Raw genomic sequence first — 17380 nt, forward strand, 5'->3', positions numbered from 1 at the left:
GTCATCAGAGCAACTTCACAATATCAACCAGAATTCATAAATCGTATATTCCAAATTGTCACACTGTGTTAGCAAAGCCCATCCTCTCCAATCTATCCATACTGCAGAAACCTCTGTTCAGACCCTGCTTCTCTCTCACCTTGATCACTGTAATCATCTCCTCCCTGTCCTCCTAAGTATTTCCCTGCCCCCACCACTCTTACCATGTTATTCTACCATCTCTCAGAATCCCTTCACTGGCTTCCTGTCTTGTAACAAGTTCAGGATCCTTATTTTCACGCCCCTCCCCCCAAGCTGTCCCTTCCTTTCCCTCAGCACTCGTTTCCTCCTGCTCACCCTCCTGCACCCTGCCCAGACCTCGCTACTTAATGCTCCCGAAGTCCTCTTCCATTCTTGACTGCAATTTTTTTTCATACTGCTCCTTCCACCTGGAACTGACTCAACAGTCTTATAGAACAAACCACCTCATTATCCTTCAACTCTCACCTTGAAACCCTCTTCTTTTCACAAGCCGTCTTTGCTCCAGTGCTAGCTACTCCTGGTCTGCCACTGAACCATATGTAACAGCAAACAAGCTATTTCTGACTCTCCCCACCCCCAAAACCCCAACATATGTACTCTCCCCTCTCTGCAGAATACAAAGGGAGATCCCTCAAGAGCAGCATTCTCCTCCCTTTATTTACTGCTGTGTCTCTTTCCCTTGCACCAGTGGTGTATGTATCTTTTAGTTGTGTTATTGTTTTATTATAATAGTACCCACAAGTTCCAATCAGGATCAAGGTACCATTATGCCAGGCACTATACACATCTACAGTTAGAGACAGTCTGTGAATCTACCTGATATTAGTAGTTCCTAATACCCATCTTGCCAGCATTTATTATTAAGTTAGACTATAAGAACCTAAAGGTGGGGACCTGGCTTCTTTCTTCTTCTTCTTCATTATTTCTATTCTGGGAATGCCCACAATGTGCTAGACACTGTCCACACACATGAGAAGGCAATTTAGGTTGTAAGCACTCTTTCTTACTATGTATATATTGATCTTTGCGCCAGCAGCTAGTACACTGGGGCCTGATCTTGGCTGGGGCCTCTGGACGTCATACAGATACTAAAAAAATTCTTAAAGTTGAAAGAAAACCCAAAGAAATTATTATTATTATTTTTAGGATAGGAATCACAGTAAATGTGACTTCTCAACCCTGCCTAGGGACTGCCTTACCCTTTTAATAAGTAGCTCTTTGAAGCCATCCATCCAGTCTTACACAAATGTGCCATATATTCCTTCCATTGCCAAAGGACTCTAGGCCAGATTTTCAAAGGTATTTAGGTGCCTAAAGAAGCAGAAAGGCACCTTGTGGGATTTTCAGAAGGGCCTGGTGGCCAGATTTTTAAGACATTTAGACGCCTAGGAGTCTGGTGGCACCTTAAAGATGAACAGATTTATTTGGGCATCAGATGCATCTGAAGAAGTGAGGTTTTTACCCACAAAACCTTATGCCCAAATAAATCTGTTCGTCTTTAAGGTGCCACCGGACTCCTGGTTGTTTTTGTGGATACAGACTATACCCTGTTAGATGCCTAGGGGTATTTTCAAAAGCACCTAGGTGCCTAATTTCCATTGAAATTAAGGTTTTTAGATTTTTAGGGTTAGGTGCCTAGATTCTTCTGGAAAATCCCACTAGGCTCCTAAATACCTTTAAAAATCAGGCCCAAAGTACCTAATTCACATTGACTCTGATGGCAGTTTAGTTGCCTATGTGCTTTTGAAAATCCCACTATGTCCCTCTCTGCCTCTTTAGTCACAAACTACCTTTAAAAAACTGGCCCTCTCTCAGCAGCACTCTCTAGCCATTTCTTTAAAAGCTCTCTGAAACTTTGTGAAAGATATATGGCCACATTCTGAACTCCATGCATCTGAATTTGACCCATGGAGTATTTTTAAGGCTTTGAATGCTGGCAGAAAGATCCTTAACCCTTAAAGAACATTGACACTGTATATTAATAAGACAGTATAGTAACTTTTAGCCATTGAATTGGTGCTCCATTACGAGCTACTTTGCTCTAGAGTCTAAGGAGCCCTTTATTCTACATCTGAACTGTAAGAGCTGAAACTTTTATTTTATTCCCCCATCATAAATTCCATGTTGGATGGAAGGCCAGAATTTGATTTCCTACAGAGAAGAAGAAAAGGAAAAGACCAAATAAAATACTAAGTCATCCATCCCTCATGGCTTTAAATTGTCACTCCGAGCAGCAGAAGAAAAAAAAAACCCCTCCATACACAAACAAACCAATGAGCCATGATAGCAGACAAGAATCCATTAGAGAAAAAGAGAAAACAATTCAAGCTTTTAAAAACACAAACACATTCTAAACGATGAAATGAATCCCCCCATGATCAAATGGACTTCTCTGTGGCTGCTTCTTTTAGACTTCCAAACAGGGATGAAAGTAACTGAATGGACTAACTGGTATGCAGGGCAGCCAGGGTCCTGGGCAAGGTGGTGGGGCGGCTCTGGGGCTCCGCAAGGGGCGGGGCCTCAGGCGGAAGAGGCAGGGCTGGGCCAGACTCCCTCAGCTGGCCCTTCAGCGCTGCCCGGCCCATGCCACCCGGGGCTCTGATGGCGATTAAAAGTGCCTGGGGCTCTGTCTACTGGCCCGGTAGCAGCAGCGACAGCCGGGAGCCCCAGACCCTTTAAATCACCACCGGAGCCCTGAGGTAGGTGGCGACAGCCAGGAGCCCTGGGGCTCTGGTGGCGATTTAAAGGGCCAGGGTCTCCTCTCACTGTCAGGAGCCCCGGGCACTTTTAAAACGCTGGGCTCGCCCCCTCTGCCCCATCAGTGGCCCTGCCATTAAGGTCGGCTGTGCTGCTTCCAAACCGTTCAACTTGACTTCACAATGCAAATAAATTGGGCTCGTTCACTGTTTAGATGAGACCCACTTCTCCACGGCACTGCTATGTGTTACAAGTGGTGCTGGTAATACGGTCGGTGGCACTCTTCCCTTACTATGCTTTTTAAGAAGTGTGGCAAGCACTCTCCCATCAATGTAGCCATCCTGATCCACAGTCAAGCCAAACCATGGACCCTTCCAAACCCCTTCTAGAAATGAGTCTGCTGTAGATGGCAAGTGCTGGAGACAGCATTAGCTATCCCCTCTACCTTCTACTCTAGAAGACTGTGTTGCATGTTTGAATTTAATAACAAAAATAACAATGTGAGCTGTCAAAATAACAGGCTCCCATGAAATTATTTAATCAAATATACTTCTATAGGCATCTTTCACTAGTTTTGAGGGGTCCCTTTCCTGGGCATTTGGACTCTCACAGACTGAGAGGTGCTGAGGAGAATTAGGTACAACCCAATATATAAATTCCTGAACACTGGCCACACACTAAGTTCAGGTTAAGAACCAACACTGTGAGGCCTTAGCACCCAGACACAGTTTTGCCTAATGCAGCAAAGATTAATGTACAAAGAATTATGAGAGTTTAACATAAAAAATCTTACAATGTTGATATTTAACAATAATTGGTTCCCTTCAGCATTGTCACACTCGGAAGGGAGAGGGTTCCCTGCACTGTCCTCTCCCTGCAGCATAACCATGCAGCAGGAGCAGGCATAATTCAGCTCTGTATATTAGTTAGAAGTGTGCAGAAAGGAGAGACCTCAGATCAACAGTGACTTGTCTAATCAATACTTTAAACTAAAGCTAAGATTCTCATTAGAAAACATGACTCCAGGAGCTGGGACTTTAAGCGAAACACCCAATATTGCGAGACTCGCGATAAAAGGGCAAGAGTTGTCAGTATTGTAGCTGGACCTTGCCCTGAAGATCAGTAGACATGGGTTCAGTGCAGGGAGGGAATGTCAGAAGTGAGGGCCCTCCCCTCAGCACATCTTGCAGCCAGACATTCCTATTTAGGGTTTGTGAACAAGAGCACCCTACTCTCTGCTATGGCAGATAAGAATGTAAGAGCAGCCATACTGGGTCAGACAAAAGGTCCATCTAGCCCAGTATCCTGTCTTCCGACAGTGGCCAATGCCAGGTGCCCTACAGGGAATGAACAGAACAGGTAATCATCAAGTGATCCATCCCCTGTCACCCATTGCCAGCTTCTGGCAAGGAGAGGCTAGGGACACCATCCCTGCCCATCCTGGCTAGGTCCATAGGAAGAGAGAAGGTCGCATAGGTAGGGAATATTATGTTTACCACATACCAAGAGAGAAGTTAGATATTTTATGTTCTTATCTTTCTGGAAGGTTGCAACATAACACTGTTCCCCCCCCCCCCTTAAAATTCAGAACTTCAACACACAAGAATAAAAAAAGAGAGACAAAGCAGGCTGCTCCCTAAGGCTGAGAGGCACAACTCATCCCACCTTGCTGTAGGCTGGATCTCTGCAGACTGATTGCTGAAGACCCAGATTGCATGCTTTCCTACAGAGCCCCTTAGCCTGTGAGCAGGGTCAGGAAAACCCCAGAGAATTTAAAGTGATAGCTTGTTATTTTAATATAGTTTTCAGTACACCCACAAGGAGGGCCCCAAATCACATAAGGTCAAAAGCAGCACCCTGAACTGAAAAGGAAGCTGGTATGGTGCCTGGAAAACTGGATGCTTTCTATGGCCAAGATCAGGAAGCAAGGAAACAACTTTGCCAGCTACAGCTTCTGAGGGGTCTTCAAGGGTGGAGCTTTGCAGTAATCAAATCCTGAGGTCACTAAGGTGTCTACAAATGAAGAAAGGTGTATATCAGAGAGAAAAGGCACCTCTGATGTTACCCATTTATATAGTGCTTTTCATCTTTAGATCACTTTATGAGCATTCCCTAATTAACCCTCACAACACCACTGTGGGGCAGAGCAGGTAGGGTTAGTTAGATGGACAATTTTAACAATAGTATGTTTGTAATTTACTCTTTATTAATCTATTTTATTTTTAAGACAGTATTTGATGGGCCAATTCAATAGACAGATTCATTGCTCTAGGCCCATGATATGAAGCAGCAACAACCATAACCTGCTTTGAGTGCCGGGGACTGGACTAGGAGACCTCTCAGGGTCCCTTCCAGTCCAACAATTCTGTGAGTCTCTGATACTAGTTTTACTATGGGGCATCTTTCCATACGATAATACTGCAATGAAATAATGATGCAAGCAGCAGCTCAATCATTTCAATAGGATGTTGCATAGTATAAACGAAACGCAGTAAAATAGAAAGTAACACAGATGCCCAAGAGACTTGCTCCACAGAGACCTTTAAAAAAAAATAACTATAAAGAGTTGTATTGTCCTCTGTGCCTAGCAAAGCTATGCCAGTGGAGGATTGCCATGGCAGGGCAGAACTCCAGCACAACCCCCCCAACCCCTATCAGGCCCCCTCCTGCCCCCAATATGTCCCTTAGAGCAACATCAGGACAAGGGTGCAGGGCCTGGCTGCGCTGCAGATAAACCAGCAAGGAATTTGTCAGGGAAATTCTTTGCTGGGCATTTGTGGCTGAGTTACAGCCTGCTTCATTACCTGTGTGGAATAAAGGAATCAGGACTAATTTGTGAATCACAGCCCCAAATTATGCTCAATACCCCTTCCAGATGTACCTTCTGGGGCTCTGATTTTGTCAGATCTGACACTCTCAGCAGGGTCAGGTCTGGCCAGTGCTGGATGACAGTCCTTCAAGCAAAACACAGGTGCAAAAAATGTGTTCTTGGAGCGGATTGACACCTTAAAGACGAACAGATTTAATTGGGCATAAGCTTTCATGGGTAAAAAAACCACATGCATCTGAAGAAAATGCATCGGAAAAATAATGGAGCAGGTCCTCAAGGAATGAATCCTGAAGCACTTACACGAGAGGAAAGTGATCAGGAACAGTCAGCATGGATTCACCAAGGGAAGGTCATGCCTGACTAATCTAATCGCCTTCTATGATGAGATTACTGGTTCTGTGGATGAAGGGAAAGCAGTGGATGTATTGTTTCTTGACTTTAGCAAAGCTTTTGACACGGTCTCCCACAGTATTCTTGTCAGCAAGTTAAAGAAGTATGGGCTGGATGAATGCACTATAAGGTGGGTAGAAAGTTGGCTAGATTGTCGGGCTCAACGGGTAGTGATCAATGGCTCCATGTCCAGATGGCAGCTGGTATCAAGTGGAGTGCCCCAAGGGTCGGTCCTGGGGCCGGTTTTGTTCAATATCTTCATAAATGATCCGGAGGATGGTGTGGATTGCACTCTCAGCAAATTTGCGGATGATACTAAACTAGGAGGAGTGGTAGATACGGTGGCAGGTAGGGATAGGATACAGAGGGACCTAGACAAATTGGAGGATTGGGCCAAAAGAAATCTGATGAGGTTCAACAAGGATAAGTGCAGGGTCCTGCACTTGGACGGAAGAATCCAATGCACCGCTACAGACTAGGGACCGAATGGCTAGGCAGCAGTTCTGCGGAAAAGGACCTAGGGGTGACAGTGGACGAGAAGCTGGATATGAGTCAACAGTGTGCCCTTGTTGCCAAGAAGGCCAATGGCATTTTGGGATGTATAAGTAGGGGCATAGCCAGCAGATTGAGGGACGTGATCGTTCCCCTCTGTTCGACATTGGTGAGGCCTCATCTGGAGTACTGTGTCCAGTTTTGGGCCCCACACTACAAGAAGGATGTGGACAAATTGGAGAGAGTCCAGCGAAGGGCAACAAAAATGATTAGGGGTCTGGAACACATGACTTATGAGGAGAGGCTGAGGGAACTGGGATTGTTTAGTCTGCAGAAGAGAAGAATGAGGGGGGATTTGATAGCTGCTTTCAACTACCTGAGAGGTGGTTCCAAAGAGGATGGTTCTAGACTATTCTCAGTGGTAGAAGATGACAGGACAAGGAGTAATGGTCTCAAGTTGCAGTGGGGGAGGTTTAGATTGGATATTAGGAAAAACTTTTTCACTAGGAGGGTGGTGAAACACTGGAATGCGTTACCTAGGGAGGTGGTGGAATCTCCTTCCTTAGAAGTTTTTAAGGTCAGGCTTGACAAAGCCCTGGCTGGGATGATTTAATTGGGGATTGATCCTGCTTTGAGCAGGGGTTGGACTAGATGACCTCCTGAGGTCCCTTCCAACCCCGATATTCTATGATTCTATGATTCTAAGAAGTGGTTTTTACCCACGAAAGCTTATGCCCAAATAAATCTGTCTTTAAGTCTTTAAGGTGCCACCGGACTCTTTGTTGTTTTTGTGATACAGACTAACATGGCTATCCCCTGATACTTGGAGCAAATTGTACTCCCTTTGAAATTAATGGTAAAACTCCCATTGTCTTTATGGGAGCAGGATCTGGCTTTTTGACTCACCCCTTCCCACCAACTTCATTAGGGTACAATCCTGCAAGGAGCTGAGCACCCTTCTATCTCCACCAGAGCTGTCCCTAGTGGGGTGCGGGGCCCGTGGCAGAAGTGACAAATCTGTCACTTCTGGGACCGACCCGTCACGTCCAGGACCGACCGTGCCAGCCAACTGCACCGGCACTTCTGGGACCGACCATGCCTGGCACCGGCCAATTGCATCAGTCGCCCTGATTCACCCTACCCAAGGGACAGCTCTGTTATTCTCCATAAAGACAATAGGAGCTGTGTGCGTTCAGGACTTGCCAGGATCAGGCTTTTTGGGAGTACTCTTCCTTCTAAATCAGGACTGAAAGCATGCCCCAGATTTCTGTTTGAAGGGCTCTAGGCTGTATGAGGTGTTGTATTTCAGATGAGACATAAAACCAGTGTGCTGGCTGAATTACAGTTTGGATAATTACATTTTGCTCACATAAATTCCTGTAATAGTTTCAATGGGGGAAACTATTCACTTCCTCTCATAAAGCTTTTGTGTACTATTGCTGGCACAGAATGGATGGGACAATTCACCTGAGAGATGGCTGGATTTTAATAGCAGATGAATTAATCCCCACATAATATATACGAAGTGCACAGCATTCCAGGATCCGCCTGGCCTGGATGAAAGATGAAGAGTATTACCATCTCTCTGAAATCTCACAACTCTACATCTCTGCCCATGATATGTATTCTTTGATCCTATCCCATGTCTCAGCCTGACATCTCTTCTATGATATCTCACTTAGCAAGGGCTAAAATTGAACTCCTTATTTTCCCACCCAAATCCTCTCCTCTTCTTCTTTTCTCCATCACCTGTTGACAATAGCAGCATCCTTCCTGTCACCTTGGCTCCTAACCTGCCAGTCATCTTTGATTCCTCCTCTCTTTTTCCCCTCACATCCAGACTGTGAGCAAATCTTGATGGTTCTTCCTCCACCACATTTTGAAGACCCAGCCCTTCTTCTCTTTGCAGACTTGCTAAAACTCCTGTCCATGACCTGATCAGGTCCCATCTGTTTTGGCCTCCTTGACACCCACATCATCTGTTCCCAACTTTGCTAATTGTTTTCCATCCAATGACAAATTGCAGCTGCCAGTGTTATCTCAACTGAATATTGACAAAATGTACAAATGCTTATATACAAATTCTGGAAGTCTAAATACTAAGATGGGTGACAGGTTTCAGAGTAGCAGCTGTGTTAGTCTGTATCTGTAAAAAGAAAAGGAGTACTTGTGGCACCTTAGAGACCAGAAAATTTATTAGAGCATAAGCTTTTGTGAGCTACAGCTCACTTCATCGGATGCATGGGTGAATTAGATGGGTGAATTAGAGTACCTGGCATTAAATGAGGATATTGATATACCAGGCTTCCCAAAACTTGGTGATATGAGGATAATCAATGGGACATGGTGATGCCAGAGTATGCAATATATAGGAGTGACAGAGTAGGTCACACTGGGAGGAGTGGCTCAATATCTGAAAGAAATCATAAAGTCAAATAAAGTCAAAATCTTAAATGAACTAAACTACCATAGAATCTCTATGGATAGAAATCCCACGCTTGAACAATAAGAGCATAGTAGTAAGAATATGCTAGCAACCACCGGACCAGGATGGTGACAGTGATTGTGAAATGCTCCAGAGGCGATCCTGGCAGTTACAGGCTAGTGATTGAAACTATAGTGAAAAACAGACTCATCAGACGCACAGATGAACATGATATGTTGAGAAATAATCAACTCTGCTTTTGTAAAGGGAAATCATGTCTCACCATTCTATTCGAATTCTTTGAGGGTTTCAACAATTATGTGGACAAGGGTGATCCTGTTGATATAATGTTCTTGGACTTTCAGAAGAAATCTGAGAAGGACACACACCAAACACTGTTAAGCAAAGTAAGCAGTCACGGGTTACAAGGGAAGATCCTCTCATGGATCAGTAAGTGGTTAAAAACAAAGGGTAGGAATAAATGGTCAGTTTTCACAATGGAGAGAGACAAATATCGGCAGCCCCAAGGATCAGTACTGGGATGTGTGCTGTTCAGTATATTCATAAGTGATCTAGAAAAGGGGCTGAATAGTACAGACAATGCAAAAATTCTTGTAATAAAATAAGTCCAAAGCTGACTGAAGAGTTAAAAAGGGATCTCACTAAACTGAGTGGCTGAGCAACAAAATGGAAGATGAAATTAAATGCTGATAAGTGCAAAGCAATGCACATATGAAAAAATAATTCCAACTATAAATGGAAAATGATGGGGTCTAAATTAGTTGATACCACTCAAGAAAGAGATCTTGGAGTCACTGTGGATAGCTCTCTGAAAACATCCGCTCAATATGAAGTGGCAACCGAAAAAGTTAACAGTGTGTTAGGAACCATTAGGAAAGGGATAGATAATAAAACAGAAAATGTCATAATGCCACAATATAAATTCATGGTACACTTATGCCATAGATACTGCAGGAAGTTCTGGTCACCCTATCTCAAAAAAGATATATTAGAGTTGTAAAAGGTGTGGAGGAGGGCAACAAAAATAATTAGTGGTGCAACAGCTTCCATGCTATGAGAGATTTAAAAAACTGGAGCTGTTCATCTTAGAAAAGAGAGAACCAAGGAGGGGTGTATGCATATAATAGAGGTCTATAAAATTACGAATGCTATGGGGGAAGTGAATAGGGAAGTGTTATTTACCCCTTCACAAAACACAAGAACTAGGAGTCACCCGATGCAATTAAGAAGTAGCAGGTTTAAACAAAGAAAAGGAAATACTTCTTCACATGATACATAGTCAATCTGTGGTACTCATTGCCATGAGATTTTGTGAAAGTCAAAACATAGCTGAGTTAAAAAAAATTAGCTAAGTTCATGGAGGATAGGTCCATCAATGATAGTTATCTAAGACAGTCATGGACACAGCCCTGTGCTTTGCATGTCCCTAAACCTTCAAATGCCAGAGCTGGCAATGGACAACATGGATGACTTGAAATTGCCATTTTCTTTTCATTCTCTCTGAAGCATCTGACACCAGTCACTCTCAGAAGACAGAATACTGGGCTAGATGGACCATTGATCAGATCCAGTGTGGCTATTCTTATCTTATCTCCTGCAAATTATCCCTCCAAAATGTAGCAGCTAAAATGACCTTTCTAGTCCCCATCCCCCTCCTTAAATCTCTCTACTAGCTGGCTTGCCCCAGCAAATCAAATTCATTCTTCTTGTCTTCACTGATGAGCTAATCACAAATCTGAACCTTCTTGTCTATATACTCTTGTATTTTATTGAACCGCTCCACTGACCTCCCCCTGCTCCACCATTGATCCCAGCCCCCTTTGTCAAGTGTCTGAACCTTTTCTGTTTGCTGCCTGTGCTCCCTCTGAGCTGTGCAGTTGGGTGGCCACCCAGAAGAGATTCAAGTGCCGCACACTTGATTAGGAGAGCCACACACATCCAGCACCTTGTGTTCAGGTACTCCTTCCCCCACTGCTTTCCAGCCACATTGCTCCGCCAGCTGCTCCTGGGACCCTCCTGCTGGCTGTGCAGAGTGGGGGAAAGGGGGTGCTGATGTCAAGGTGTCCCCCTCCCCCTGAGCCTGTAGCCCATCTCCACAGAGCAGGGGAGAGGAGACAGCCTGGCTCAGGACTCGGAGCAGGAGAGAGCTGCTGCGGTCTGAGGTCTGAACCAGCCTTCTGGGTGAGGGAGTGAGTGTGCCTTAAAGAGATAGCGCACGGTCTCAGAGACTTCCCCAGCAGCCAGCACACACAATCTCTGTCTCTGTCTCACACACACACACACAGAGTCTCTGTAGCACACACACACTGTCTCTTTCACACTCACCTCCCAACACATACTTGTATTATTGTTGTTGTTATTTCTTGGTACTTCCTGCAATGCACATATATTCTCTCTAATTTTATTCTTTCAAAGGATGTTATTTTACTATTTTGACTGGTCTATGCATTTCATAATTGTTATTTCTCTTACACTTAAATTTAATTCTTTGAGTAGTGAGTTCTAAAATGCCTAATCTGTCCTGGCTGGACTAATTATCCCTATGGTAACTTTTTAAAAATATATATTATATCCAGGGTTTTTGTTTCTACTGGTGGTGCACATCCACACATACCTCGGTGGACATAACAAAATTTATTCCGCACAAGGATGGAAAAAATTAGAGGGAACATTGTTTCCCACTCTCATGCCTGCCCTCCTAACTCTGCTCAACTAAGCAACTGCCCTTTTCTCATTTAAATACCTCCAGAAAACCAAATTCTCCCTGGATTAGGAAATCAATAATTTTATCTTTATTATTGTTTTAGATTAGAAAACAAACTTTACAGAACTGTCAATATATGCACTTGCATCAACCCAGAGTCCTCAGGGCTCTATTTCTGCAGCACAAAAATTGCCACAAAGTAGCATTGAGGCTAAGAGCTTCAGAGGATCCAGAAAAGAACTGATGAACTACATGGCTAACAAGAACATCTAAGGGACATGAGAAAGGATTAAAAGAAAGAAATAAGAATCTTAGAAGAGACATAAACCACCAGACTTCAGGGCAGAACCCAGCCTCCAACTAATGGGAAACCAGGAAGAAACTTCCCCTCGGGGCAAGTTATCCTATCATGGCCTATTGTAGGGCTTCTTGCGCCTTCTGCCAAAGGAGCTGGTACTGGTCACAGCTGGGACACTGGACTAGATGGTCACTGGTCAGATCCAGCCTGTCAGTTCCTATGTCGCCTCCTCTCCTGCTTCCTACAGTTTGTTTTTTATGTTGTCCATTATGTTATGTCTGAAATATAGGCCCCAAGCCTTGTACACCTCTTACATTAGTATGGTCAGTAGTCCTGCTGATTTCAACTGTGGGTGCTGAATCTTACACACAGTTGAGAATCTTTCTCCAAAGTTTCTGTTTTTAGTAGCTGATAATGTATGTAACACCTAGTGTTGCATTATGTTCTTATCATGAGCAGATTTTCTCAAAACATATTGCTTTAAACATTTTTCACTTAGTGTTTGCACTGCCCGCACAATCCCCTCATATTTATCTCGGGTGTTTACCTCTGATATTTACATAATATGTAAACCACAAGGAGCAGTGTGAGGGAGATAGCCAGGGCAAATGTGACTTGAAACCAACTTTACATCACCTGAATGCTGGAGCAGTCCCATCATGAATTAGAGCATAAATTAATGCTGGAGGCTACTCTAATTCATGGAAACCTTTTCTGGGCTGCCAATGTGCTGTATCACACTCCATTGTTTCTGTATGGTGACCACCCTATCCCGCCTCCACTCCCGTATGCCCGTTTCATGAGTCTTGTAAGAGCAGTGGTACAGGGCAGATTGCATCAGCCCTACATTTCTCCCACAGTGGGGGAATTGTCCATTAGTGACTTGTGTTGCCTTTGCAGCCCACATACCCCACCAGAGTGGCGAACAGGAAAGGAATCTTGCCCCTCGGGTTTTCTTTGTCTCATCTCCCTCCCATTTTCTTTTATTTTATTGAAATTGTATTTACACGGATGCTCAGGTGAAGCACGTCAGTCCAAAAGTCTTAACCATGCAAAAAGTAAGGGAAGGGCATTGTGCAAGTGTAGGAGCATTTGGCCAATGGGTGCCGCCTACCAGTAGGCGGCCTACACGTTCTAACTCTCCACCGCCACAAGTGGGAGAGTCAGAAAAGCCCCACTTCTCGTCCTTTGCAGCACATTGGATCACGCTGTATCTGAAGCGATTGAGCTTTACTCGCAGATGTTGTGGAAAGTCAAATCGGGGGCTGGACTGTTGGATCTGTCAGGAGGTAGGCCTTGGATACATTTGAAGCCTCTTCCTACCACCTGATATGCCATCTGGAGATGACTGAGTTCTTTACAGGAATTCTCCAAACTGGGCACCTTGAGATAAGATGGTAGATTGGTGGATGGAACACATCTTTAAACAGGGGTAGATGTGGCATGTTTTGCACCCTTCCATTAATGTAAATGGGAACACACCTTATTGACTTTAAAGGCAGTTGGGTCAGGCCCTTAATCTACATTAAAAATATTAACATTGCCAAGTGAAGTGCTCAGGAATCAGGAAGTTGCTATGTTAAGGTGGCAAAGTGGTAGGTGAAGGAGAGTGAGTGGAGTCACTGCAAGAGAGAGGAAAGGGAGTGACATAGTCAGACGAATGGCAAGGAAGGTAACTTTAGTAGCTGCATTTTGGACGGGCTGGAAAAGAGTGGCACAGGTGAGAATGAATGCAAGGACAGGAGGAAGAGTAATCATTGGAACCCATAGTACTTTCAGTTGTTTAAAATCCGATGGAATTCATGTTTCATCTAGTTTAATAATAAACTAAGCATGACACTTCTTTTTTTCCTAACTGCTCTGCAAAGGAGTCTTAAAATGCAGGCAAAAATTCTTATCAGCATTTCTAAAGCTGCTTTAATTTGGATAGAAGATATATTCAATGTTTTCCATAGGGGTTCTGGTTTAAAAAAGAAAAGAGAGTGAATAATACCTTGGGCCAAATCTTCAAGAGGTATAAATCAGATTGTCTCCATTGACTTCAGTGGAGCTGTACTGATTTACACCCAGGCTCTTTAGTGATAGTCACAAGCACTGTAGCTCACAAGAGTTTGATTATAGTGCTTTTGGTCATTGCTAAAATCATTGCAGGGTCTCTAGTGCTTAATGTAATTCTGATCCCACTGACTTCAGAAGCTTCCCTTCGATTTCAGGGGGAGATCAGCGCGCTCAGCACCTTGCAAGATTGGGCCCTGAGATGTGGAAGCAAATTGCCATGTGTTTTTGTACAGCCTGTTATCATGCTTGTGCAGTCAATGCACACCAATTGGTCATACAAGCTCCTGAATGTTCACTGGACTTGCTACTACACCATGGCTATTTTATAGCAGCCTCACTACAATAACAGTAATTATATTTGCCTTTTACAGCACTCTTTATCTAAAGATTTCAAGGTGCTTTTACACAGGTTAATTAAGCCCCACTTTGCTCCAGTGAGGTAGACATTATTATTACCATTTTGCAGATGGGGAAGCTGAGGTACAAAGAAGCTATAAATAACTTTGCTCAAGATATTGTGAATTAGTGCCAGAGCTAGGAATAAAATCCAGCAGTCCTTGCTCCTGACCCTTTGCCATTCTAATGTTAATGTACTCAGACTACCAGACTAGTCAAGGTTTTTAAGTTCAATAGTCAGGCAAAGAACATATACAGCTCTGTAGATAGTTTTTATATATATTTGGGACACTTTAAATTCCTATTGCTATACAGTCACCATTCCCTTCAATACTCTCGTATACGATAATGCATAATGTATGTGTCAGAAAACTGCTATGGAAATGAATAAGTTGAAGGCACCATCCAAAGAGGACCTGATCCAATGCCCACTAACTTCAATGGATCAGTCCTAGGGGTCCTGATTCAAAGACCACTGAAGTCCCTGGCAGTCTTTCCAATGGGCTTGGGATCAGGCCCATGGCTAAAAGGCAGTCTTATCTCGATCACTCCACTGCTAGCTTAGGGTTACCATACGTCTGTATTTTCCCGGACATGTCTGCGTTTTTGGTTCTTAAATTGCCGTCCGGGAGGAATTTTTAAATATCTAAAAACATCCGGGATTTTGCCATTATTATTTTTCCCCAAAGAAGAGTTGATTGTTCAAGAAAGAGAGTGAATGTTGATCATTTGAGAAAGAAAGTGAATGTTGATCACTTGAGAGAGTGCCTGCTTTTTCTCCCTAGCTCCCAGCACTTGCTCCGTGAACCAGCTATTCTGAGCGGCTGGGAGGGAGGCTGGAGGGAGGGGGAACGCGGCGCGCTCAGGGGAGGAGGCAGGGCCGGGGTGGGGGTTTGGGGAAGGGGTCCAATGGGGCAGTGAGGGGGCGGAGTTGGGGCAGGGAGTTGGGGCGGGGCCGGGGGTGGAGGGACGTGAGCAAATTAACATCCCCCCCGTGGAGTGTCCTCTTTTTTGAATGTTCAAATATGGTAGCCCTATGCTAGCTAAAATATGTCCCAAGGTATGTTCTAATGACAGTGCCTGGAATTTAGATTACTTACTACAATTTGCTTCTTAGATAAGCTTCCTTGCTGTGGCAAGCTAAAACTTGATTGTTGGATAAAAAACTGTAATTATTACAGCAGGATTAAACTTTTAGCTGGTATCTAAAATAAGTATGCAAAACGACTGCTCAGCTAGGGAAAACAGAGACATTTCCTGAGATGAAGAGGTGATTACAATGCTAATAGACCTATTCAAAATGGGATGTTTGCTCAAGTCCACAGCAGGGGATGGCTAGCCTTTGGGAAAGAAAACAGCACCTAGGATGAAACCCCTAATGCATGTGTACACTGATACAAAGTTCCCTTTGATATTATAATTCATATTATATTATTATTATTCTACATTTATACTGCAGTGTCACTCAAGAGCCCCAAGCAAGGTTTGGGGGCCCATTGTGCTGGGCACTGTGAAATCACACAGGAAGAAGCAGCCCCACCTGTGAACAATTTACAGTCTAAGAAGAAACATTAATTTGCTAATTACTGTTCAACAGTTAAGGGAGGAGGCCCTTCTCTCCCTATTGGGATCAGAAACTGGACCAGCAATGTCTGAAAGCTCACTGTGCTTGGCTATTTGCCTAGAAGTCTGCCATATCAATAAGGCTTTGGAGTACAAAGGCTCACTTAGGCATTGGTGCTCAGATACTATGTGGTGGGATGTAAAGAATATAAATGTCAGATGGGAGTGAAATCCTGGCTCCATTGTAGGCAATGGGTATTTTACCCTTGACTTCACTGGAGTCAAGGTTTCACCCAGGGAGTTTAAGAAACACTGCACTGGTCAGTACAATAACTGACTGAGGAGCCTTTAACATGTAAAAAGAAAAGGAGGACTTTGAATGCATCCGATGAAGTGAGCTGTAGCTCACGAAAGCTTATGCTCAAAAAAATTTGTTAGTCTCTAAGGTGCCACAAGTCCTGCTTTTCTTTTTGCGGATACAGAGTAACACGGCTGCTACTCTGAAATTTAACATGTAAGACGTTTAATCCTGTTTAGTCACTATCTTGTAATTACAAGATTTGGCCTAGCTGAAGCTGCTGTTGCCCAGTCATTAGATTGTTACAATTTATACTGATTAACTTTCTATTTTCTCTGTCAAATGCAATATGTTGTATTGAAGCTAAAGAGGCCTAAGGACTAGAGCTGCGTGAATAACCATTGCTTTGGTTTGTTTGGGTGCCAAATCCAGGGCAGGGGGAATCATTTCAGCTTGAACCAAAAAAATGATTTTTTAAAATTTCTTTAGGGAAACAAAAAAGTAAAAAGAAAAAAAAAGATACTTTTTGGGGGGCAAGAGCTGTTAACATTATAAAATGTGTTTTTAAACAAAACTTAGGGAAAATTCCAAAAAGGAAACATTTTTTTGAAATGAAACGTTTAAACGTTTTGCTTGGGAAATAACAAATGAATCTTGATATTTCTGATTTTTTTTATTTTTTTGGACAAAAACTATTTGCCAAAAATCTACCCAAATTTGTGAATACTTTTGCTTGACCCAAATCTGCATTTTCCAGCAAAAAAAAACCCTATTGCATGAAAAATTTGGTCCGATCTAATGTGGATCTGTACCATTGGGCAGATGTTTCTGGACATAGCTGCTGAAATAGATCTCGCTCCTTTCCTCAGAAGAGCTAAACTGGGGCTTGAGGTGCCATCATGTCAAAGGCCTGGGCCCTCAGAGCCAAAAGGTGCTGGAAAAGCAGCTGGCTGCAGTCAGTGTGGGTATGGAGAAAAATGTAAAGCCCAGCAGTGGCAGACTTTGAACACCTCAGCTAACGTGTACACTTGAAATTGTTTACAAACAATCCTTCCTGCAACAGAAATACACAGAACTGGTCAGGGGGAAAAAAAAAAAAAAACCTGGGGAAAAGTTTGAAGTAATTACCCTTCCACATATTTCAGGCTTTTCATGGAAATTTTTAATGTTTGAAAATTTCAGGTTTT

This window comes from Chelonia mydas, chromosome 4 (genome assembly GCF_015237465.2).
Source record: "Chelonia mydas isolate rCheMyd1 chromosome 4, rCheMyd1.pri.v2, whole genome shotgun sequence".
NCBI lineage: Eukaryota > Metazoa > Chordata > Testudines > Cheloniidae > Chelonia > Chelonia mydas.